This window comes from Gorilla gorilla, chromosome 19 (genome assembly GCF_029281585.2).
Source record: "Gorilla gorilla gorilla isolate KB3781 chromosome 19, NHGRI_mGorGor1-v2.1_pri, whole genome shotgun sequence".
Taxonomy (NCBI): Eukaryota; Metazoa; Chordata; class Mammalia; order Primates; family Hominidae; genus Gorilla; species Gorilla gorilla.
The window spans coordinates 96,826,604-96,851,236 of record NC_073243.2 but is presented as its reverse complement, the minus strand read 5'-3'; the positions used below and the strand labels follow the sequence as shown (position 1 = coordinate 96,851,236).

Below are 24,633 nucleotides of genomic sequence, written 5' to 3'. Positions count from 1 at the left end.
CTTATACCTATTTAAACACCACCTCATATTTTTAGAATTCTCTATACTGGTATGGCTAACTATGAAGGCTTGCATATTCATGGCTATATGTAAGATTTCATTTGATTAAAAATGGAATTGGAAATACAGGGTTAAAGGAACTTACCACTTAAAAGAATTTAGGAATTAATGTCTTTAAGAAAACAGTAAGAAAATTTCATGTTTTTACATAGTTATCCCTTTTGATGCCTTTTTTGGTATGATGTTATTTCAAAGTTGGTTCTGAAATATACGCTTTATGATTTTTACATCTTTTTTTTCTAAATACACATTCATATTTTGTTTACCATCTTATGAGAGGTATCTGCAATTTTTAATAGGTATAAGTTTAATATCACTTATCCACATTGCTCTTATATCCAACAAATTTTTTATTCTCAGTATTAGCACAGTACCTTAAGTAATGTATGTCTCTTGGTTTAACACCAGGTACCATACCTATCAAAACTTCTTTTGTACAGCTACATTTTTCTTTTTCCTGAACACCTTGCAAATGTCACTTTTTAAGTACAACCCAAGACACAATTAGTTTCTAAGATACCAGTATCATTGTTGGCAAAACATAACAATCTAGGGAGTTGCTTATTGAAGGATGGATACCTCTATGTGTTTCCCACAGCGGTGTGGGAAAATAATAGTGCATTAGGTAAGGTTATTGCAATATTGCAGAACTACCAGGGAGATTTTTACCCCTTGATGCTTAATTTTTATTCATTTCAATTCAGGTGAAATAGTATCCCTTCAGCATTGGTTGGCACATGAAAGAAGATTAGCATGTAGAAACCTATATATCACTCTGTATCATGAGATAAGGAATGAAGGACTATGTCATTCTTAGGTTCTTGAGCTCTAATGGACAAAATCTGGCAGCAGAAAAAATATGGGCCCCTAATTTTCAGCAGGAATCATTTTTAATAAGTCCATGACAGTGGATCTTCTTCACCCTGCAGTTGAGACTTTGGACCACTCCAGAGAGATGAGGAGGAATGGAGGATTGTTTTTCTTCTGCTGGGGCATTTGCTCACAGCTCCACACATTGTGAACAATCAACTTTCTTTAATGGATGAAAGACAACTAGCAAGGGCCCTGTGACAAAGGATAGCAATGGGCGATGTGGCAGGCCAGGAGTAGTGATGGATTATCCATTAAGAAAAGTGATTAGATCAGCTCCTTTAGAGAATGGATTATTGGTACATTCATTCTGTTTCCAAATTTGTTGTTTCTTGAATTTCTTTAAAGGTGGCTAAAACTGAAAATCACTTTTTTTTTTCTTTGAGTCAGAGTTTTTGCTCTGTTGCCCAGGCTGGAGTGCAATGGCACAATCTTGGCTCACCGCAACCTCCACCTCCTGGTGGAGAATCAAGAGATTCTCATGCCTCAGCCTCTCGAGTAGCTGGAATTACAGGCGCCCCCAACCACACCTGGCTAATTTTTGCATTTTTAATAGAGATGAGGTTTCATCATGTTGGCCAGGCTGGTCTCAAACTTTTGACATCATGCGATCCACCCGCCTTGGCCTCCGAAAATGCTGAGATTCCAGGCGTCAGTCACTATGCCTGGCCAATTGAAAATTACTTTGAGAACAATGATCAGCCTAAGACAAATTCAAATCTAGATGCAAACAAAACAAAGATATACAGTTTTCTCGTTAACATAAGCCAGATGGAGGACTGATCCTTTGGAAATTATTTTCTGTATCACCTGAGTGGCAAAAGTCCCCTTAGAATAGTCTAGGATGTTGATGGATAGCTCTTGAACTTGGGCTTAGAGTTGACGGTCTACAAACTCTAGGTGAAGTTCAAGGTATTTCAGCTAGGTTTGTGTAGTTTGGGGTCTGTAAGGAGTTCCTGAAAACTGGCACAACAGTGGATTATTATCTATTGGAACTGAAAGCTAAGATCTTATTAAATGGCCGTGGATGATGTCATTCCACAGTAGGGAGCCTGGACTCAGAGTGGATGGCCTTGACAATTGAGGGCAGTTGTGCTATAGATCGGTGGATTTTGGTAAGGTCTCTGGCAGTGGGGTTCAAGTGACATCTTTCTTTGACAAACTCCATAAATGCTTATCTCACAGACATCCACATGACTGTCTTAACTCCTTCAAGTTTTTGCTTGTCACCTTGTAATCGTTCTTTATTTAAAATTGTAGCATATCTCCACCCCTTTCACACTCCAGAGGCCTCCAATGCTGCATTCCTTTTTCTCTTTTCCATAGTTCTTATTACCATCTAATGTATTATATCATTTAATTATATATTTTTAGTTTTTTAAATTGTGTCTTGATTATAAGCTCCAAAAGGGCAAGGATCATTGTTTTTTTTTTACAGTGCTGAAACTCAAGGAACTTTTATGTAGTTGGTGTGCAACAAATATCTTTTAAATGAATTAATTAATGGAAGGAGTGAACGTGATCCTTGATACACTTCAATAATGCTTAAAATAATCGTAAACCAACATTAGGCAACACACAAGTGTCCTGCCACTGGAGGGCCCTAGGTAATAACAAAAGTCTCAACAATCTAGCCATTAATATTTTATGTGGGGAGAAACCCAAACATTTATTTGCTGAAGATTTCCAGCTCATCAAAACTACAGTTAGTATATTTGGCAACTTCATGCCTTTGCAATATTTACTTTTTAAATAAGTATTTTATCCTTCAATTGACTTCTTTAATTTTTCCATTTGGAAGGCACGGTTTCCAAGTAGAAAATCATTTTTGCATTGGGTACTTTGATTACTAATGTAATGAATATATTTATACCAATTTGTAAGTTTAAATAACAATCTTCTTTGGAGTGAATTCCTTTTCTGTAAGATCCATTAAGATCACCACAGTTTTGCTATGAGAGGAGATAGGGTTAATGAAAATTTAACTTTTCCAGAAATTCTGAGAGTTTATATTGGCATCCTTTAGGTGGTTAAAGATTTTCTTTATTTAGTTATAACATGTCAATAATTTCCACCTTTATCTTATAAATTCATACATATTTAATATATGACATATGAACATATATATACCTATACATATATGATACATGAATACATACTACATGTCTATGGGCAATATATACATATATATGAGTATTTAGTATTAGGGATTTTATTGAGATTTATATTTCCAATGACTTTAGATTCAATATGAACCTCAGAATTTGCATGGTCAATGTAGTAAGATCATATTTTCCCTTTCTAAGAGTCCCCTAAAAGAAGAAATTAAATTCAAAGATTTAGAAGTGCCACCAATACTTTGCTCAAAAGTTTGACAAATCCACTATTTTTTAATGAAAGTTTTTAGAGGTCCCAACTCAGGAAGTCTTACTTAGGAAGCAAATCAAAAGTTACACATTTCAAACAGAAAAAGATGAGAAATTTTATGGCAGCCTGTTGTGAACCAACCTAGTTTGCATCAGTGGAGACTGGAATTGGGACAGTCTAAGTCTCAGGTAAGCGAGGCAAAAATTCACCTGGTGCAAGAGAAACACCACCAACAGAAAATACTTGGTTCCCAGGACACTAAAGCGAAAGAAATTCTTCACCTGCAAATGTACCTGCTGGGGTGGCAGGGGCACTTCTGAGGACAGGGCACAGGGCCAGATGGCTGGTTTCACCACTTGCCGATGCCAGGGCACCATTTTGGGTCCCCCATCTTGCTCTCATTGTCTAGGTGTTTTATGGCACCTCTTTCCACTATGGGCAGCTTTTTATCCATGTCACACATCTGCAAGGGAAGATACAAAATCTTTTATACTCAATATTTTAAGACAAGTAAGCTAACATTGTCTTCCATTTATCATATTTTCCTTTATCCACAGGAAGACGAGATAGAATTTGGGGCTCTTGTGTTAAACAAAAAACTCTGATTTTCTAGACTTTTTTTTTTTCTTTTATTATTATACTTTAAGTTTTAGGGTACATGTGCACATTGTGCAGTTAGTTACTTAGGTATACATGTGCCATGCTGGTGCACTGCACCCACTAACTCGTCATCTAGCATTAGGTATATCTCCCAAAGCTATCCCTCTCCCCTCCCCCCACCCCACAACAGTCCCCAGAGTGTGACGTTCCCCTTCTTGTGTCCATGTGATCTCATTGTTCAATTCCCACCTATGAGTGAGAATATGCAGTGTTTGGTTTTTTGTTCTTGCAATAGTTTACTGAGAATGATGATTTCCAATTTCATCCATGTCCCTACAAAGGACATGAACTCATCATTTTTTATGGCTGCATAGTATTCCATGGTGTATATGTGCCACATTTTCTTAATCCAGTCTATCATTGTTGGACATTTGGGTTGGTTCTGATTTTCTATACTTTTAGAGTTACAGATGCTAGTTTGAAAACAGCATTTAATTTTCATGCAATGCTTTGAGATGGGGTGTGTGTGTGTGTGTGTGTGTGTGTGTTTGTGCACGTGTGTGTGTGTGTAGTGGTCCCATTCCAAAGGAGATAACGTTAAATCATTCAAGCCCACACAGTTCTAAGGGAACATCCAAGACATCCTAGTGAGGAAATTTTCCTGGTACCAAATGCCAAGCAGAATTTTATTCTTAAAAGATTTTTGGGTTTAAACTTTGACAGGATGTTTGAAATGAATTTACTATTTGGAATTTCATACCCTTCTTGCTCCTTCATAAACAGTCTCTTCTTATCTTCTCAGAATTGCATTTACTAGCTACAGCAGTTTGGGAGGGCTTACAGTTTAAAAGCTTCCGAGAGGAACCCTTTTGCTCAGATTGAACCAGAAATTGAGGACATAGAGTAATGTTATGGACTCAGTGGTGTCCTCCAACATTTATAGGTTGAAGCTCTCACCCCAATGTGACTGTATTTGGGGATAGGCCCTTTAAGCTGGTGAAGTTAAACGAGGTCATTAGGGTGAGACTCTAATCCAACAGCAGTGGTGTCCTTATAAGAAGGGAAAGAGACACCAGGGATGTGGCCACAGAGGAAAGACCATGTGAGGACACAGCGAGAAGGCAGCCATCTGCAAGACAGGGAGAGAGGCCTCAGAAGCCAACTCTGCTGACACCTTGACTGGGGACTTTTCCACCTCCAGAACTGTGCAACGATACATTTTGTTTGAGTCATCCAGTCTGTGGTATTTTGTTGTGGCAGCCCTAGCAGACTAATACAAGTAATAACAAAACGTTAACAAGAACATAGGAAACAGTAGTTATTTCAATATGAGACCCACTGGTTGTTTGCAAAAATGGCTACACTTTTTTTGCAGCTACTTCGTTAAGAGTTGATGTCTATTTTTTCACCCCCTAAATGTCTTCTGATTGTTTTTCCAGAATCTCTCTCTGCATCTCCATCCTGTTCTTGCCCTCAGACACTGACCTGTATAGACCATACCAATCAGCTTCTCTGCCCTCTGACTTCTATTGTGTTGGCTATCAGGGAGCACCAGCATGTGATGGGAGAGAGACAAGAGGGTGATTAGGGCACTGATTTGCCCAGAAACTTGCCTGCAGGGTCACTATGGGTTGGTTGCATCTCCTAAAGGAAGGTCCTCTCCACCCAGACTTCTACCTACCTTTGGGTTCTGGGAGCTGCCAGCTCCCTTCATCTCTTCAGGCCTAAAGCTGATAGAGAAGAGATACGGTTTGGCTCTGTGTCCTCACCCAAATCTCACCTGGAATTGAAATAATCCCCACATGTCAAAGGCAGGACCAGGTGGACATAATTGAATCATGAGGGTGGTTTCCCCCATGCTATTCTCATTATAGTGAATTAGTTCTCATGAGATCTGATGGTTTTATAAGGGCTTTACCCTTCATTTAGCACTCATTCTATCTCCTGCTGTCCTGTGAAGAGGTGCCTTCTGCCATAATTGTAAGTTTCCTGAGGCCTCCCCAGCCATGCAGAACTGAGTCAATTAAACCTCTTTCCTTTATAAATTACCCAGTCTTGGGTATTTCTTCATAGCAATGTAAGAATGGACTAATACATGAAACCTGTTTCTTTCAAGTCCCAGGGACCAAAGTATAGCATGAACCATTGTTGTTTCCCTCCCTGCTGCCCAGGCCTTTTAAATTAGTTCTTTTATTAAATTCTCTTCAAATTACCCTTACGTGATTGTCCCATTACTCCCTTGCCTGGACTCTGAGGGATACAACACAAAGACTATCAATCTATTCCACAGAAGAAATCATTTTTTTTTCCCTACTAAATATCACCTGTGGTGGTGGTGGTGGTTGTTTTGTAAGTGGTGGTGGGGTGTGCATACAAGATTAGTCTTTGTTTCTTTCTTGGAATTGCAGCACATCAAGTGATAACTTAGCATTTCTTGTCTTGCCTTCCCTGTGTGTATACTTCTGCATGTAAATCTATTTTCAGCGTGGAATAAAACATTTCTTCAAGGCAGACCAGGCTAATTTCATAGGTCAAGAGGCTACCATTCTGTCTTTAAAAAAAGAGCAAGTGTCTGACTGCTTCTTACAGTATTTGTGTCAGGTAGGAATTATGCTAACTCTGCTGGTAAAGTACAAAGAAAATCATAAACCACAAGGGGTTTATTTTCTAAGTAGTGAGAAGCACAGATTTTAGTCAGTTCAAGATTGGTGTGTGTGGTAGATTGCAAAATTGGTCACAACTTGTTACAACATTCCCCATAAAAGGAGAGATTGTATTAGTCCATTCTTACTCTGCTAATAAAGACATACCCAATACTGGGTAATTTATAAAGGAAAGAGGTTTAATTGACTCACAGTTCCACATGGCTGTGGAGGCCTCACAATCACGGCAGAAGGTGAAGGAGGAGGAAGGTTATGTCTTACATGGCGGCAGGCAAAGAGAGAATGAGAGCCAAGTTAAAGGGAAACCCCTTATAAAATCATCAGATTTGGTGAGACTTATTCACTACCATAAGAAGAGTATGGGTGAAACTGCCCCCATGATTCAATTATCTCCCACTGGCTCCCTCCCACAACATATGGGAATTGTGGGAGCTGCAATTCAAGATGAGATTTGGGTGGGGACACAGCCAAACCATATCAGAGGTCTATTTCTTCACCCTACAATTCCAGAGTGGCCTTGTGACCAATAGTTTGTGACAGAAGTGACAATAAGCAAGTCCCAAGTGTGAGCCTCAAAGGCTTTGCATACCTCTTCTCTTGGGACTCTCCCGCTTGCTGGAGAGAGACCATAAGCAGAGAGGCTTCTATTGTCCTAGCTATCTCAACTGAGGCCATCAAAAACTTGCTAACTCCAGCTGACCTACTAGTTAACTAAAGACCTATGAGTGAATGCAGCCAAGATCAATCAACACTATCCCAGGCTGGAAAAAATAATCTAGTTTAGCCCAGCCCAAACTGTCAAAATGCAGAAGTGGAGCTAACCAAGTGAGTTTGTTTTGATCTAAGTTTTAGGAGTGGTTTGTTATGCAATAAATCTTGGTATATTATTGTAGTTCATCAGGGCTCAAGGTCCTTCCAGTTCACTGCTCTGCCATTCCAAAAGTATCAGCTGTATCCTGATATTCACAAGGAGGCTGCTGGAGTGCTAACCATTACATTTGTATTCCAGACTGGAGGAAAAGGAGAAAGGCAAGAGGAGTCTCCCACACGAAAACATGGCCTCTATTAAAGGAGCTTGCTTAAGAACACCACCCAATGTTTCCCTTATATGTCTCCTTAGCTATGCATATTTCCAAATAAAACTGAGAAGTATAGTTTTGAGAGCTGGGCACATTGCAACCCAACCCCCACATAGGAGTTCTGTCATTGAGGAAAAAAAGAAAAATTGGATATCAGTTAGCAGTTAGCAATTTTACTACATTATTGTCATGAACCCTCTGGGATTTTAGGATAGCTTAACTTTGAGTCTGTTGATGAATGACTCTTATTCTATTACACAGAATTCTTGTGTCATAACTACGTTGGAGTTCTCATATATGCCTTTATCTTATTATTATTTTTCTTTTTGCAAAGTGAAAGCAAGTTTATTAAGAAATTAAAGGAATAAAAGAATGGCTACTCCATAGACAGAGCAGACCCGAGGGCTGCTGGTTGCCTATTTTTATGGTTATTTCTTGATGATATGCTGAACAAGGGGTGGATTATTCATGCCTCCCCTTTTTAGACCATATAGGATAACTTCCTGATGTTGCCATGGCGTTTGTTAACTGTCATGGCGCTGGTGGAGTTTAGCGGTGAGGAAGACCAGAGGTCACTCTTGTTGCCATTTTGGTTTTGGTGGGTTTTGGGGCCGGCTCCTTTACTGCAACCTGTTTTATCAGCAAGGTCTTTATGACCTGTATTTTGTGCTGACCTCCTATCTTATCCTGTGACTTGGAATGCCTTAACTGTCTGATAGTGCAGCCCAGGTTTCAGCCTCATTTTACCCAGCTCCTATTTAAGATGGAGTTGCTTTGGTTCACACACCTCTGACATTTCCCCCCTTTCTTTTATAAGAGAATCCTTAATCCTAAGGGTTGCAGAGGAACAAAGATCCATCTTCTGTAACTTCTTCAGGCTGAATAGGGGCGATGATATTCCTGCCTACCTATTAGGGTCTCTCGCATTCAGGATAGAGAGGAGCTCATTCAGAAAGCATCAGTATGGTGAGGGCCATTTGTGATTCTTGAGTTTTGACAAGAGATGATATCTGGAAGATTAATAAGTGTTTAGTTTAAGAAAACATTCAGTAAGCTTTTTCTGGTATTCCTACACAAAGAGTAAAACAGCAATGTATTCCACAAAAGTAAAGCAAAATAAGTAAAGGTATTCCAAGTAAACTAAATTAGAAGGCTTTTTATGAACTGGGCAACTGTTGGAACTAAGCTTATATGGGGTTGTTAACTGATTGTAATGTGCCCGGAATTAGAATACTGATCCAGATTTTTACGTTGCCCATCCCTCTTGTTTCTTCTGAGCAGCAGTCAGAGATCACTGATTGGTTCACAGGAATAAGCAGGGTTACCCTAAATTGCAGAAACAAACCTAAAAACAGCTAATGAGACTAGAATTTAATAATAAGTGTACCACAGTTCTTGAAACATAATATTTCTGTCTCCTGTTTCCCATTTTTACTAAAGACAAATCATGGTACCACTGACTTGCTTTATTATATTTGGCCTAATTATTTGTATAAAGTGCAGCAAGAATAATTATTTTTCACATAGGCTTTTTAATTGGCTTTGAAGGAACTCTGTTTCATAAGGAATCTCAGATAAGACTTTTTTAAAGCTGAGTCCTGCCATGGGTTTTTACCTTCAAATACCTATGAGTTGGGTAAATTTCTCTCCGTTTGAGGTCCCAAGATAACTCTGGGCTCCTGGACCTGATAGAAAGTGATATTCTTTACTTACTACAGGTCAGAAACCCCATATGGGGACTGTGTAGGCAAGGTATAAGGCCAGTTCCCCAAGGGTCTCTTATTGGCTCTACAAGTCAAGTTTGATTCCTTAAAGGAAAACACACCATTCCAGTGAAAGCCTTGGTAAAATGACCAATTTCTCCAAATTGTGTCCTGTTACAAAAGAAAACAGATTCTTATTGCACCTATGCAAATAACTATATTGCCATAAGTTAAGGATACTCACAACTAGTTTCCAAATTCCAGAGAAATCAGGTAGAGAGAAACAAATATGCTCTAAATTTTGTTCACAGGAGTATACTTTACTCAATTGCTGAAAGCTGTAAATAGCTCAAAAAAGAAAAAAAGTTTCCTTGATTCTGAGAAACAAAATAAAGGATCAGCAACGTTTTAAGCAAAGTTAAAAAGATTACTTCAGTTTTCTATTGGTTCAGTTAATTCAGTTAATTCATGTTCTATTTGATATTCATGAACATTCCAGCTCTTCATGAGAGTTCTGAAAGTTGCTTCCTCTATTCTAGTGTTACAATTTTCAATTAGAAACCTGCATTTAAGAACACCTGCTAGAGTTCTATAGTTGATTATAAACCACCTTCTAAAGAGGATTAAAACAAGACAACAATTGTCTGTGGATGACAAAATGTTTTAGGACAGTCACTATTAAAGCCACAATTGATAAGGAAATGTGGTAACTTCTGTGGCACAGAAAATTTTATATAATTATAATTATTAATAACATACACTAAGTCATATTCGAATTATAGGAGTTTCCCATAACTTTGGAACATATACCAATAACACATTTATGCAAATATAGTTCCAAGAAAGCAAAATACCATTTCACATTTGTTAATGCTTCCTGTGTGATTTTTATACCAAATAAGCCAAATTTAACTTTGACATTAATGTCCTATTAATGTTAAACTCAATGTTTAATAAAACCTTATAGAAATATTTACCCAATTTTAATGTGTAACCATAAGGTAAGAGTCTTATAAATCTTTATAGCCCTTTACATTTTTTTTTTTTTTTTGGAAAGAGTAGATCAGAAAAACCTGTTGTGCTTTGATTCCAATGTTTAATTTATAGAAAAACTGAATAATACCCCCTTTAACTTTGGCCAATATGTTCACACACAGAATCTCTTACAATTAATTTTTATGAACCTTCCACAACTTGTTTAAATCTTTAGATTATTTTCTTACTTAAAACAATCCTTTAACACCTTAATCGAGGCAGAAAAAAGGTCCACATTCCCATGACTTCTTATAATCTTTCACCAAAACACATTTTACTTTCTTTACACAACTTGCATGCAAAATTGTTTCTTTAGTAGTTTTAATTACATGTTATAATGTTAACTCTTAGAAACTTTTATTTTTGGTGGAAACGTTAGTAAGTTTGAGATTTTAATTGTGTACTAGCTGTGGAGCCTAGCCTAGGACACACCAAGCAGAAGTGCAGATAAGAGCTGACTCTCCAGCATAGCTCGGGGGCGTGGCTAACCCCACATGTCCCCAGGCCTCATCTAGAATCTAATGGCTTTAAGGTAGGTAAATTGAACAATTTTCAAAAGTCAAAGAAACAGTTTGACCTTAAAGCATTTAACAAATCTGATATCTGACCTTAATTTAGACCAAATGTCTACATTTTCAAGACATTTTATTTTACCGATAATCATTAAAACTGTCTTTATTTCCAAAAGATTACTAAAGTTATGTGAACAAAAAGCATTAAGGTTTCTATTGTTCTGACAAAATATTTGGTTTAAGTGCTTATTTTTCTAAGCCAATTAATGAGAGCTCTTTTATATATAAACATACAACACATATACATACACAGTCAGAAGATCCAGCACTTGTAAGATTTTTCATTTGCCAGTTTCTTAATCAGATTATGGGCTTCAGGGTGGAGCCCTTGGAAAAACAGGGCCAGGAAAGCATGTGTTTCTAGGGCTAAATTATTAGCAAATAAGCAGCTGAAGGCAAAGACAGATCCCCAAAATAAGGATGTCATTTTATACTGGTTCCTGAATCTCCAAAATGAGGGAAATAATGCTGGAGAAGACAGTGCAGTGCTTCTACTCTGTATTTCATTGCAAGGCAACCCAAAGCCAATCAGCCCATTTTGTATCAGCCCATCCCTCATGAGAGTCTCGTCTCCCAGTGGGGGGTGGGAATGTTTCCTTATCTTCCAGGTGGCCAAGAGCATGCTTCTCTGATCCAAGTGTGCAAAGAGTCAAGTATCCCTTCATAACTACTATTAGCCATGCCTTAAAGTATATTTCCTACCTAGTCATTACACACCAAAGCTCTCTCATAATGTGAAGTAATTTCTGATACCCCCCCCAACTCAAAACCATCAGATAACACAATGGAAAACAAAACAGAGCCTTTGATATGGATAGGAATCTATCTGCTTTTAATTCCTGGAGTTTCATGAAGAAAACAGAAGTGTTTTTTTTTTTCCCCCAAAACGGGGTCTGTGGCACCTCTTCTGTTTTTCCCAAGGACTCCCAGGCTACCAGAAGTTACTTACCTTAGGGCCTCTCATTTGTGCATTAAGAGTGGCAAGACAAAAAAAGATGGAGAAAAATAATTCAGCTGACTGAGAAGAAAAAACCTTTTTCCAGAAAAACAAGTTCCAAGAAGAGAAAAACATAAAGCCCTTTAAAATGTATCTATAGCTTGTTTATCCACTTTTAATTAAGCTGATTTTAACCATAGCACTCTTTAATAAAGTCCTTTTAGAATTTAATATGCCAAATGGCCAATATTTCTGGGTTTCTGGCTTTTGAACTTCACCAAAGGTCACCTCCTAGGTGCTTAGAGAAAGGAAAATTTAAGACAGTCCACGGAGAAGAGACTAGACAAGTTACAAAGATATTAACCCAGAAACTACTTACTCCCTAGGTGAGGAATCGAACTTGGACCAACACTGTGAAAGTGCAAAACCTTAGCTAGTGGGTTATAGCAACGGGCAGTCTCCATTTCTTTTTCCAGAATGAGTCAGAGTAGCTAATTATGAGCTTGCAAAGGCTTCTATTTAATATAATTTTTAGAACTAACTATGACATGAACCCTAAAATTCTTGTTCCCTGAAGGCGGAGACCAAAAGAAATTACTGCCGCCTGGTTAAAAGGTCAAGCTCCCAGGGGCATAAAACTACGTGGAGACTTCATCTAGTTTTTCTGTTTGTTTCAGGGACCTGCAGCCAAGTTTGTTACTGACCAGTCTGCTGGGTTGTCTTGAAAAGTGGGCTTACGGGTGTTCTGAGCCCGTTTTTATCCTGAAGTACCCCTCGACATGGAGAAACGAATTCATAGCACAAAATACACCAGTTTAAGGCTAGCCTTAGAATTCTTTTTCACATTAATTAAAACTTTACAGAGGAGATACATACTGATCTTTTTTTTTTTTTTTTTTTTCCCATTCATTCAACTGTTTGCACGGAGAGGGAGAAGCCAGAAATCTGACTGGTAAGAAATTCTTACCCTTTGCCAGCATGCCAGGCTTCTGGGTTCCCTTTCCCTGAGCAGCCCTAGTGATCCGGCTTGCGGGCTTGTGGCACCACCTCCCTGGGGGCCAAGCTGCACTATAAGGAATATTATTATTTTTTCATTCTGGCCAGAGCAAAATACATGTGATAAAACATAGGTAGTAGCTACTCTGCTTAGCACCCAATATCAAACTGGCGAGGCTTAAATTTGCCCCCAGATGGGCCTCTTCATCTTTAATCCAACCTCCGACTTGGAGTTTCAACACGTGGTCTCTGGGCAAGGTGGTTGCCCTGAGTAAGAGAAAAGAAAGGGAAAAGAGAGAGAGAAAAGCATTGTCAGTGGCAGGGTGGGGAAGGTGAAATGCCTGGGGAGGCCAGAGAAAGACCCACCCACTGCGGTGACACTGAAAATTTCAGGCAGCTGTGGCTACTGTTGTGAAGGGATTTTTTTCCCAGCAGTCCCATCAGCTCTCATGTTTCCCCTTTTAGGGAGGAAAAAGCTGCCCATGTCCCATGATCCTGTACATGCCTAACCCTGTCACCCACAGCCATCAGCAAAGAGTACAAGACAGATTATTCCAAAAAGAATAGCAGTTAACATCCCATAATGCCAAACTTGTTCTTAGCCCAGAGGGACTTTACCGAGAGGGGCCTCTAACCCCCTAAATCTTAGAAGGGACTCTAACCCTCCTAAGTTGGGCCTCTAACCCAAGATCGGTCAAGCGTCCTTGCCTTTTATTAAGAGGGGCCTCTAACCCACTCTGTTGTAGGAGAGACTTTAACTCCCCTAAGTTGGGTCTCTAACCCAATCTCATTCTTTACTGGGGTACTCTACCACTTACCCAAAGTCATCCAATCAGTGCTGCAGTCTATTTCCTTTGGGTCAGAGGGGTCTTCTTAGTATTGTCCCTTTGTGGTTTGTGAGAAAGATGTTACCGGACCCCACCACTCACCCAAAGTTTGCCTTTGGGTTGGGGGTTTTCACAGTATAGTTGCTTCCGTGGTCACCAGAAAAAATGTTACTTATTATAAAATAATAAGCTTCAATTCCTGCCTTATGTAATATATAAAATTAATTAAAATTAGTCACAAAGTAAAACAAAAATTGTCTAGGAGAAAACATAGCAGAATATAATTTTGACTTTAGAGTAGGCGAAGTGTTCCTAAACAGGGTAAAAAGAGACAGACATGTCTTTTTTCCTATTTATATTACAAACTGTAAGTGCTTTTATCCATTTTAATGGCTTGCCTGTAACCAGCATTATGTGGATCTTCAGCACAAGCTTCTCACCTTTTCATATTTGCTACATGGTTATCCTGCATGTGACTAGAAGACAGCGTGCACCGTGGGACTCATCACACGCATTTCCACACTATCTAACTGGTCACTGCCTGTTCACTGGGTAAGCCCACTGATCACATGCTTGGATGTTCTGGCAATGGAAAATTGCTATAAGAATTTCTAAACACTTACTCTTGATTTCTGTACTTATCTCATTGCGGTGACAAATGGCTCACAGACCAACAAATAGTTCACATACCAGCAGTATGCTCTGCACCAGGGGAGTTTATAATCTTGTTGGGAAGATAATAATTAAGGAAGGGAAATAATTATTTTTAAGGCAGCATGTAAGAAAGTGGGAGGTGATGTTGTTTCCGTTCTGTCCCCAACGAGCAGACCTATAAACAAGAATTTGGGTGGAGGAGGTGCGTGGGAAGATGATAGGAAGTATCTACCAGAAAGTAACTTTAGGGATGTGGGAATGCGAGGGAGGGAAAGGAGGGATGCCAATTCGAGTGCGTTATTAGCAGGTTATTTATTGCTGTAGGAGATGAATCATGCCGGACCCTTTAGACTATGTAGGGACTGAGTTGTCCCATACAACATACTGACAAAGCTGAAGTATCTGTCCTTCAACTTTCAGATGTCATTGCTTGAGGGTTGCTTTGTTTCTGAGGAATTCTGGAGCAGGAGCACTTCCTCCTGCTCTACACATGAGCTGGGCATGTTCCATTGACCACAGAAATCCTTCAGGCAGAGTCACAGCTTCCTGTAGAAATGGTGAGGAGTGAAGGGACATGAGTGGGCATGGTCAGCATCTGCTGATGCCATGTGTTCTATAAATAAACCCTAGGGACAATGGAGAATTTCAAGGGTTATTCAAGAAAGTTTTCTTAGGGGAAGTTTACTTTGAATGTGGCTATAAAGAATGGATACAAACAGAATGTCAGAGAGAGAAAGGCCTAGCACTGGGAATGCAGATAGTGAAACCAACAAGGACAAAGATGGTAGTAAGTAAATAGCCATGGGAGCTACAAAGGAACAGCCTACCTGGAATAGATGTACCATATTGCCTGGAGTAGAGGTGCCACACTGGGGAACATGTGCGGCTTGCATGGTATTGGTTAAAGATGTGTCATGAATGAAACATAAATAATAAAAAATGATAATAATTGCTGACATGGAGTGGGCATTTGTATGTCTCTGCTACTATCATGCCCATGGAGTGGGCATTTATATATGCCTGCTACTACTGAATGCCTTATTTTCATTGTGTTTTATGTAGTATGCATGAAACTTTATTCCATGACTTCAGGTGAAAGCAATTTTATGGTAAACAATTTTTTAATATAATTTAAATCTACTCCCCAATCCTACTTGCTCAGGTGATGGAAAATTCTCTCTTGGTGCTGTTTTATGGGGACTCTTCTCCTTTCTCAGACCATGCCTGAGTCCCAGAACAGAACATTTAGAGATGAGTCTGCTGGCCTTGAGTTCACTTTGCTGTGCTCAACTTCCAAGCTTACGGGGCTCCTTGAAGACAAGTAACTCTGATGTTCTGTGTCAAGCACCAGCATAAGAATCATTGCCAAGGAAAAAGTACTTTGTGGCTTTTCCCATTTAAGGTTCTGAAAGTTTCCTTGTGGAAACCAGGCACTACTCCCACTATTTATGGACCTAAAATGTCCCATTCACTATCTGATGTGGTTTGGCTCTGTGTCCCCACCCAAATCTCATCTCAAATTGTAATCCCCGTGTGTCAAGGGAGGGACTTAGTGGGAGGTGATTGGATCATGGGAGTGATTTCCCCCATGCTGTTCTCATGACAGTGAGTGGGTTCTCACAAGATCTGATGGTTTTATAAGTGGCAGTTTCTGCTGCACTTTCTCTCTCTCTCCTGTCCCCACTTAAGACATGCCTTGCCTCCTCTTAGCCTTCCACCATGATTGTAAGTTTCCAGGGCCTCCCCAACCATGTAGAACTATGAGTCAATTAAACCTCTTTTTTTTATAAATTACCCAGTCTCAGGTAGTATCTTTGTAGAAGTGTGAGAATAGACTAATACACTACCCTTTAGCCCTAAGGAAGGATTCTCAAAATCTCTTACTTCTATGCTCGTCTATTTCTGCCCACTGAGATGCTGAGACATCCTGGGTGTTAGGGGTGCTTGAAAATTTCTGTTTTCACTTCAAAGATCTAAAGTGCCAAGGAAAGAGATGCAGAACTCATAGCACAATGTCCATCCAGCTTCTCAGGATAAGAGAGAAGGGCTATCTTTCATTCCACTCAGTGCTCTACATCTATAAATACAAAAACTTTGATATTCAATAGATTGTTTTATAATCGGCACACCAACTCTATGAGACAATATTATAAAGCTCATTAAGGACATTGAGGCTTAGTGAGGTTTTAAAAATACACCTAAGATTTCGTTGTTTGTTAGTGTGAAGTATGTCTAACTTCATGATGTAACACCTAAAAACTATGTATGTGGTCATTTAAATTTCATTGAAAGTCAACTGCAGGCCTTTGCAAATTTTGAAGCACTTGTGCAATATTAGGAAAACAGTCTTTTGAAGGTTTTGAAGCATGGAGAGAATGGAGATGTGGAATATTTTAAAGGAATTGGTTCAGCAATGCTCAGATGAGGTTAGGGGCATCAAAACTAGAAGATGTCACCCAAGATGATTCATTGATTACTGAAAGGAACAGAAGAGGAAAGTTGAGAAGAGATAAAGATAGCGTAAGATTTCAACATCTGTTCTCCTTATACCCCCATCTGTTTCATTAAAATATTTAAGTTTTTCCTTACATAATTATCACATAAATGGCTGCATGGAGCAGTTAAAATCTAATAATCTTGTCATCATGCTCTCAAACTAATTCCTTATAATTACCATTGAATCTGAGATTAAATCTTTCTGATGAACTTTAAGATTAATTTGCCAGTGGAACAAACCCTTTGGAACTTTGACTGCAATGGTACTACATTTATAGAATGCATTTTAGATGAGGTGGCAGATTTATATTATTGAGATTATCTATATTGGAACATGGTATAATTTCCTACCTTTTCAATTCTTCTTTGATGACTTTCTATAATGTTTAAATTGTTTTCTTTATATCAAGCTTGCACATTTCTCATAAAGTAAATTTCTGTACATTTTATAATAACTGATGCTATTATAAATGGGTTTAATTTCATTATACTATCTGATTATTGCTAATATAAAACAAAGCTATGAATTTGTTAAATTAATGTTGTATTTAACACCATAATACTGAATAGATTTTACGGGTTCCAAAAGTTTTCCCTGTTTTTTTCTGGGTTTTTCTAGATAGGGAAATTATATTATTTTAAGATAATAATTATTTTCTAAGAGTAATACTTATCTTGCCTTGCTTTAGCACATTGGCTAAAAACACAGACAATGTTAAGTAATAATGATAGTTAAAAGAAAATCTTCTATAGCAAGTGGCATAAGTCTGATGAAATCTAAACTATTAGTGATGCAATACTTCAATTTATTGTTTTTGATTAGGTTTGTTGAATAAAGGGCTGTCATTTGTTTCCAAAACCATAATTCCGAGGCCAATCACTTCTTTAAGAGGAAACTCATTATGAATGGGAGATGGTTTAATTCCAAAGGATGCTAATGTCTTCAAGAGACAAGATCTCGGTACCTTATATAGATAGAAATATCTATTATTACATGACATATTGTTGAATGGTTCATTTCCAGATAACTTTTGACTAAGTCAAATGTATCTCTACTACTATTAAAAATGTCTCCTTTGGGGGAATGGCATACTAGGAAGTTTATACTATCAAAAACAGCAATAAATACAACATATAATTAGTTGTTATTTAGGAGTTAATTCACATTGGGTCCTTATTTCAAGTAGGGTTACATGATTCATATAGTTCACTTTTATTCTTTGTTATGTACCAAAATCAAATGACATCATTAAAGATAATCTGAATATAATTATAATTGTGTCAGTACTTGAATTCCTTTAGAGAACAAATAGACATATTGGCAGGGAAAGTAATCAGAGGTAGTCTTGGGGAAATGCTAAGCGTTGAAAGAGGCAGAGATCTTTAAATACCACCCTAAGTGGAGTCATGTGCTCAGGGGGAGGATGCTGGAGAAGTGAGCCGATTGTGGATTACTGACACTGGTCAGGAAATGAAACAGGTGTCCAAAATGAAACTTCAAAAAAGGAAAGTTGGCTATTTGGCTGGGACAGAAATTATATCCCATGATACAGAAGAAGAAGGTCATCATAACCACCATGACCAAACCTCCAAAACTAATGTAAAATGGATAATTGGAACAATTTTGCCTGATTGGTGTCTTTTCCTTATTTTTCTAAGGACGTAGTTTAGCGGTGATCCAAGAAGATTATAAACCTCAGACAAAGTATGCAGGGGTTCTTATCAAATTGATTCTAGATACTTGAGTCTTTCCTTTGGTGTTAGACATGAGCTCCTGAATAGGAGAGTGGCTACTGAGAGCTGAGCTCTGGCTGAGTCTACACGGACACAATCGCTTGTTGAAGAAACAGAGGCATTTCTCTGAGAAAAACTGGCATGAACAAGTCAACATAAAGAGAATGGATGATTCAATAAAACGAAAAAGAAATGACTTCAGAACACACAGTAGATATTCAAGAAATGGCTGATGGATGGCATTGAATTAACTTTGGTAAATGAAATACAATCCCACATTGCCTTATGCTAAACAGGTGTTCTCAAGTACTTCAATGGTGCCTGTGAAATCTACCTTTGCTGTAGGATCAAATGTGCAGTTCACTTAGCATTGGCCAACAAAGTCTGTTGAGCAGATCGTGCACCCTATGCTCTTTGCTAATGTTTTTACCATTTTTGGTCCTTGACAAGACACTTACTTGTTGTCGTGAAGTAATATTTCATGAATTGTCAGTGTAATACTCATGACAAAAAAATAGTGTTAAGTGTATTTAAATAAAATCATAGAAAACATTCTCTTATGGCATGAACCTGGGAGGCAGAGCTTGCAGTGAGCCAAGATTGAGCCACTCTAATCCAGCCTGAGTGACAGAGCAAGACTCTGTCTCAAAAAAAAAAAAAAAAAAGAAAGAAAAAAAAACATTCTCTTATGTAGACTATTAAAATTAGTATATCCTGATAAGCCAATATTTTGGTTATTTAAAGATTATGTATTGACAATGCATACATTGAGCAAAATTAGCATGATTTTAGTTAATTTCTGATAGTCCACAAGGATCTTGTGATTTCTTAAGTTTTTTTTTTTTTTTTTTTTTTTTGAGACAGAGTCTCACTCTGTTGCCCAGGCTGGAGTGCGGTGGTGCGATCTCAGCTAACTGCAACCTCTGCCTCCCGGGTTCAACAGATTCTCCTGCTTCAGCCTCCTGAGGAGCTGGGATTACAGGTGCCCGCTGCCACGCCCGGCTAATTTTTGTATTTTTAGTAGAGATGGGGTTTCACTATGTTGGCCAGGCTGGTCTTGATTTCCTGAGCTCAAGTGATCCACCCATCTCAGCCTCCCAAAGTGCTGGGATTGCAGGCGTGAGCCACCGCACCCGGCCAAGATCCTTATTTTGCAGTAGTAATCATTGTATGACACTACATACAAAATCTAGTCATTTGTAATTTGATTTAACTGTTATTTAAATATAAGGTAAATAGAAAGTTTAATGTATAATTCTGAATTACTTTCCAGAGGGACAAAAAATATCCTAAGGAGGTTGAAATTTTCTTGAAAGAGAAGAATTTCTCAAATGGCTTCACTATATAGGAGATATATTTTTAGGAAGATGTGTGCCTCAGGGAACATTATAGAAGAGGGATCTTATTTATGATCAAAACAATAAAGCTTTTTTTTTTTAACTTTGGAAAGCAAAAGGAGACCCCTGCAGTGGGGAGTGGGCTCTCTATCCCTGTGGCCTTCACCTTTCTAGCCTCATGGTACCTTAGAATGAAATCTGCATGAGTCTGGTACAAGAGCAAAAGAGACCAGATACAATTCTCATGACATTAAGAGCATATTATAGCAAAAATTGGTGGTTCAAACTCTGCAAGGTTTGAAACACTGTCCACATACCAATAAACACCAGAGCTAAAATATTTAATTAATGCCGTAACAGACACAAACAGCTGCCAAGCTCTTTGCCACCCATAGTTCCAATGCTGCTGTGCTATTATTATATGCTATGCTCTATGCAAATATTTTGTTTTCAATGAAAAGATCCATCTGTAGAAAAAATGCTTAGCTCACTTTTGAAAGTCCTCTGGCATGCCTCTAAGGATAAGCAGCAATGGGGAAACCAAAGTCCCAATGCACTTACAAGGAATTTTGTGGAAGCAGATTATGTGATCTCCTCTGTAAGTGAGACTGAAGAAGTGCCATATGACTAAGGTACCTTTCCTGGCTTTTTCCTTTTGAATTATGCACTTGTTGTTGGATTGTCTAACACCCCTTTCTTTTTGAGGATGACTCAGCTCCTTTCAAGGAACTGCTTATTCCTTGGCCAGTGATAATACTCTGCCAATTTACCTATCTTCTGTCAGAGACCTGACAGAGGTAACAAAACACAAACCAGGCTGATCAGTCTTTCCTTTAGAATTTTCCACTTGTAACTTGGAAAAGAGTGGTCTTTACTGTCAGGTGGCAAACCAAGAAGATATGTGTCTAGGAGCTGTTCCCAGTCTTATGGAGAAAGCTCACGTGCCGCAGGAAATAATGAAGCTGACAGCTGGTATGAAGCAGAAACCAGCTCTGGGGCACCCTGTAACCTCAAGCCCCTGATTTCAGCTTTCTGCAGCCCTATCTGATCTTCTCCAGTGATACGAGTCAACCAATTACGCTTTTTGCCTAAGTTGATTTTTAACAAAAAACAAAGCAAAACAAAATTTATTTTTAAATTTATTTTGACCTTCTTTTCATACAAAATTTTATTAATCTTCCTTCCAGTCTCAGCTCAAGTGTCATATCCTCCATGAAGATCCATATATCATTTCATGTATATCTCCCAGAAATTCTATATTATATATACTTCTAGGTATAACTCTTTGGGCCAACATGTTTGGCACTTAAATATTTTTTTGCTCTGCCATATTGCCTCACAAAAGCTTAGGCCGATTTGCTATATAAAGCTAGTTGTTTACACCATTGCCAACATTAGCTATTATCGAACTTAAAAATAAATGCAAGTTATCAGCAAAAATGATATTATTGTTTTAATTTCCATTTTCCTGATTTTAGTTTGAAAATATTCTTGCAAATGTTTTAACAAGTTTTTTTAAATATAAAAATTAGTCTGGGCAAAAATATCAAGAAACTTTTTTTGTTAAAAGAATAATTGTCTATTGTTGAAAATGTGTAAGAACAAATAAAATAATTTTTAAGGTGTCTGGATATAAGATCAATATGCAAAATCAATGATCAGTGGTTTCAAATTTAGTGGAATGGTATTAGCAAAGCAGTAATAAAACTATTTGTCTTTTATTCTACTCATATAATTAATAATTAGTAAACATGGACATACAAAAATGAAATATAGGCACTATAATCCACACAGTAAAATTTACACCTGATGAATTTAACTCTGGAAGTATTCGCTTGGGATAGACAGTGGCCACAAAGATAAACTCACAATGGCAACAGCTCAGATCAGTAAAATCTTAAACTATCTGCTTCAGAAAACAAACCCACCCCAAATTCCAAAGAGAATCTGATAAAACTATGAACACCATCTGAGGAAACACACACACACAGACACACATATACGCATCTAAACACATGCATGTACACAACTTTATATACTTTATCACATATAGTATCAGAGACTTCACTGAATAAAAACCCTAAGTTGGCAGAAAATATGTGCACTAGATTTTTAATTATTCTTATTATTCCATTTGGTATTCCTGAGAAGTGAGAAAAACACATTCCCAGGTGATGGCATTATTTCTTCCCAGGCTTACAGCACTCCTGTACATATTTGAAACTTGTGCATTCATTTATGACCAAGTAAGCCTATTTTAAATGTATGTAATATATATTGCTTAGTCTGTGAGTCCCTAACATGTAGATGGCATTTTTTAATCATTAAAGGGGGAAAGTAGATTGCAAGAAAAGAGTTCTCAGAACCAGGTCCTTGGTCACTCCGGAATCTCCAGATCTTTCAAAGTATGAGAACTCATGAAAGAAGACTTAAAAAGAGGAAAGTTTCTTTGGTACAAGGAAAACCAGGATATTACGGGAGTGTGATGTCATGAAGCTAAAAGAAGAAAGCATTTAAGACCAATGAAGTGGTCAACTGTGATGAATGTTGCTGAGATGTTAAGTAAATCACTTAAATCACTTATTTTTTTTTTAGTATGAAGGTTAAAAGACAAACATATTTACAGTAATAATACCACGATAATGTAATGGGTAAACAATACAAAAAGACATAAATTGTGACACTAAAACCATAAAATGTGTGTGAGGGGATGGAGTAAAGTTGTTAAATATTTTTATGCAATCAAAGTTAAGGTGTTATCAGCTAAATAACTTGTTATAACTAGAAGATGTTTTATGTAAGTTTCATGGTAACCACAAAGCAAAAGCCTGTAGTAGATACCCAAAAGATAAGAAGTAAGGAATCAAAGCATAACGCTAGAGAAAACTATCTAATCACAAAGAAATACAGAATCAGAAAAAAAAGGAACAAAAGATCTTCAAAACAACCTGAAAACAATGAACAAAATAGCAGTAGTAAGTCCTTATTTACTAATAATTACCTTTAATATAAATGAACCAAATTCTCATAACAAGAAACAGAGTGGCTGAATGGATTAAATAAAAAAGGACAAACAAAACCCAACTATATGCTGCTTACAAAAGACTCATTTACCTTTAAGGATGCATATACATTGAAAGTGAAAGGATAAAAAAATTCATGCAAATAAAAACCAAAAGATGTTAAGGGTAGCTACACTTAGATAAAACAGACTTTAATAAAAAATGGTAAAATGAGACAAAGAAGATAATTATACAATGATAAAGAGGTCAATTCATCAAGAGGATATAACAAATATATATGTACCTAACACCAGAGCATCTAAATATATAAAGCAAATATTAATGGACCTGAAAGAAGACATAGACTGCAATACAATAACTCTAGGAGACTTCAATCACTTAATTTTGACAATGGACAGATCATTGAGACAAAAAATCAATAAGAAAACAATGGACTTAAACTACACTTTAGACCAAATGGACCTAATAGACACATACAGAAAATTCCATCTAGCAGCAGTAGAATACACATTATTTTCAAATGCACACAGAACATTCTTCAGGATAGGTCATATATTAGGCCACAAAACAAGTTTTAGCAAATTTAAGATGAAAATTATAACATATATCTTTTCTGATCACAATGGTATGAAACTAGAGGTCTTTAACAGGAAGAATCTCAGAAAATTTACACATGCATGGAAATTAATATGCTCCTGAGCAACCAATGGGCCAAAGAATAAATTAAATGAGAAATTTAAAAATATCTTGAGACAAATGAAAATGAGCACCACATAACAAAACTTACAGGATGTAGCAAAAGCAGTTCTAGGAAATTTCATAGCAATAGACATCTACATTAAAAAAGAAAAAAGATCCCAAATAAATAACCTAATGCTACACCTCAAGGAATTAGAAAAAGAAAAAATTAAGCTCAAAGCTAGAAGAAGGAATGAAATAATAAAGATAATAGCAAAATAAATGAGAAGATGTAGTGAATATATACCGCATTGGAGTATACCACATGGAATACTACTCAGCCATAAAAAGAAATGAAATAATGGCATTTGCAGCAACCTGGATGGAATTGGAGACAATTGTTCTAAGTGAAGTAACTCAGGAATGGAGAATCAAACAGTATATTCTCACTTGTAAGTGGAGCTAAGCTATGAGGATGCAAATACTTAAGAATGATACAGTGAACTTTGGGAACTTGGGGGGAAGTCTGGAAGGGAGGTAAAGAATAAAAGAATACACAATGGGTACAGTGTACATTGCTTGCATGATAGGAGCATCAGAATCTCAGAAATCATCACTAAAGCACGTATCCATGTAACCAAACACCACCTGTACCCCCAAAGCTATTCAGATAAAAAAAACCATAATCAGTTAAAAAAAGTAAAATAGGAACACAGAAGCAACTCTTGGATTTGCAACATTGAAGTTATTGCTGACATTGGTAAGAACAATGTCACTGAAGTAGTGAAGATGGTAGGCTATTGTGCTGCATTCAGGGGTTAATGCAAGACAAAGAACTAGAAACAGTGACAATGTACAGATCCTTCCATGAAATTTTGTTTGAAAGTGAAGAGATAAATGGGGAGGTATGTGGAAAGAGGTGAAAGGACAGGTAAGAGATTTGTTTTTAAAATTAAATATACCAGGGCTTATTTGTATACTAGTGTGACTTACTCAAAAACA

General features: G+C 37.5%; 1 long non-coding RNA gene across 1 annotated transcript in view; it reads right to left on the bottom strand.

Annotated features, from left to right (window-relative positions):
* Positions 1–2,955: 2,955 nt before the first annotated feature.
* LOC109023862 (uncharacterized) overlaps positions 2,956–24,633 on the bottom strand; it is a 74,802-nt gene continuing 53,124 nt past the window's right edge. Inside the window, exon 3 of the long non-coding RNA XR_002003323.3 lies at positions 2,956–3,760. This is a non-coding gene — a long non-coding RNA (uncharacterized lncRNA). The remainder of the gene's footprint in view (positions 3,761–24,633) is intronic.